The 2,500-nt window shown below is 37.6% G+C and overlaps 1 non-coding gene across 1 annotated transcript in view; it reads right to left on the bottom strand.

Moving 5' to 3' along the window:
* Positions 1 to 41, bottom strand: part of Trnan-guu (transfer RNA asparagine (anticodon GUU)) — a 74-nt gene extending 33 nt beyond the window's left edge. Inside the window, exon 1 of the tRNA in view lies at positions 1 to 41. This exon is cut by the window's left edge and continues 33 nt beyond it. This is a non-coding gene — a tRNA (tRNA-Asn).
* Positions 42 to 2,500: the final 2,459 nt, after the last annotated feature.

A 2,500-nucleotide genomic window follows, 5' to 3' on the forward strand; every position in this document is an offset into this window, starting at 1 on the left:
GGTTAACAGCCGAACGCGCTAACCGATTGCGCCACAGAGACAGCTGATTAATCGCGTAGACTTTTGATATTTATAACGGGGCTGTCAGGTTACCAATTCGATTTATGCTCTCTCTCTCTCTCTCTCTCTCTCTCTCTCTCTCTCTCTCTCTCTCTCTCTCTCTCTATCACGCTCTTTCCTATCTATCTCTGTTTTCTCTATTCTTATTCTTCTACTCTTTATCCTCTTCTCTGTCCCATTACGTGGATATTGCTATACATAACCATCTTTTTAAAAAGCTGGTCCATAGCCTATACATTTAACATAGTGACATTTCAGACTTCGAAGAAGTGAACCCTATACGGTGCTTTTGCAATATTTTTTTTTTCGACTGAGAAACGTCGTTACGAGAAAGTACAAGGAGAGAATGTGAGTAGAGAGTCTTCTCCAAAGATTGAGTGACTTTAGGCAAGCTTGACTTTATCCGGTCTTAACGGTACACACTTACTTAGATAAAGAACAGAAAATGTGAGACCAACTAGAGGGGTTGACTTTAAACAGACGTTGAATTTAAGAATGGTGACTTAAAGCGGATTCCACTGTATTAATATTAAACATAATATTTACTCGCTGCGACCCCAAATACGATAGGTTTTTGTGGGAAAACGAATTTATATAAATTTCATTGGTAGAAAAATTGCCAAAATTGCGTGTGATACTAAACTAACAAAATAAGGAGCTATTAATTGTGCGATAGATCTTTATGGGACAAAGTTTACTTGTAATTTACCGTGTCAATATGGTATTATGTCGGATTGATCTAAACGAAGAAATCAACGATTAAAGACTAATAAATGACCAGAATTAGGAATTATATATATATTATAGTTTATGAAACGAAGGGCATTTCCTAAAAAAAGGTATTTATTTCAACTAAAATCATAGAAATAAACCTCAATATTCGATGTTTGATATGCTGTTTAACCGTGATATAAAACCGTTTTGAGACAATTAGTCACATTATTAATTGTATGGCAACTGTAAAGATAGGAGCCCACGTTTTCATCTCATGGAAAGTTACGATCAGTTCGTCTAAAACAAAGAATAGGTAAAAGCCAATATAGATTGATATCATTTGGAAGAAAAGAATGTTTTGAACCATCTTCAAGGTTATGCTGAAGCAAAAATAACAACCAAAAACAAGAAAAAGTAGAGAGAAAAAAAAAGCGTATAGTGTAATTTACTTTCCCTGTAAACATTCAAACACTCTGTCCCGATTTTTACCCCCCAAATATCTCTATTTCGTGACGAAAAAGGAAAACCATGTTTGATTTCCCTTTTAACCCGGGCTAGGGATGCACGACTGGCGAGGAGTGACAAGTAACCAGATTTGTTTTCGGAACGTGGAAAATAAGGCGAATCTGGAAAGCAAGAGGTAATTTTTTTGAGACGAATCAAGCTCAGGTATACACACACGTTGTCAGGATGTGACGAGCGTTCGTGCGTCCCTGTGCTTTTGCTTCTTCAGGAGTCGACTGGCCGGCCACGTTATTATTTGAGGAGGGTCTGGTTTATGCTTGAAAAATTGTTTTCTTTCCTAATATTTCGGTCGAGAAACCTGGCTTCTGTGTATGTTTACATTTGACGTGTGCACGACACTGCTCTTCTTCTTCTTCTTCTTCTTCTTCTTCTTCTTCTTCTTCTTCTTCTTCTTCTTCTTCTCTTTCTCCTCCTCCTCCTCCTCCTCCTCCTCCTCCTCCTCCTCCTCCTCCTCCTCCTCCTCCTCCTCCTTCTTCTTCTTCTTCTTCTTCTTCTTCTTCTTCTTCTTCTTCTTCTTCTTCTTCTTCTTCTTCTTTCTTTCTTTCTTTCTTTCTTTTTCTTTCTTCCCTTCCTTTCCTCATACTCTTCTTTTCATCCTTATTTTCCTCCTCTTTTTATTCCTCTTTTAACATCGCTCCCCCCCCTTTTTCCCCCCAACCACTTTTACCCTTATTATTTCTATCGCTCTCATCTCTCTTACACACAAATTCAAATAACGATTGAGATCTCGCTATTTCTCTCCATTTTCACTTACCTCTTTGATTCAATTTGTTTCAAAAGAAAATATTATTTACAAAATCATCAAAATAAGACAATATCTAGCTTATAGAAACAACAGATTTAAACAAAGACTTCAATGGAAACATCGATCAAAGGACGGCTGACGGATATGACAGCAACCGTAACTGGACATCGGAATCGAAAGAAAGAAGAAAAAGGGAATGAAAAAAAAAAGAACTTTTATATAGTGTAATACTCAGCAAACGTACTCAAAACGCTTTACAATGGGTCCCAAGCAAGCAGCAACACCAAATACGCAAGACAAGACATAACGCCTGTAGATGCTATTTCAATAGATTTTTTGACACAGACAACACTGTCACTGGTCAGGTACTCATTTTCACCTGAGTACGGTGACTTAACTTACCCAAAGAGCCAACAGAGGGACTTGAACCAGGATTATACACGTCCGAAGGCAAGT

The sequence above is a fragment of the Berghia stephanieae genome, chromosome 4, assembly GCF_034508935.2.
Source record: "Berghia stephanieae isolate SIO BIC M18660-M18661 chromosome 4, UCSD_Bste_1.3, whole genome shotgun sequence".
In the NCBI taxonomy this organism is placed as follows: Eukaryota; Metazoa; Mollusca; class Gastropoda; order Nudibranchia; family Aeolidiidae; genus Berghia; species Berghia stephanieae.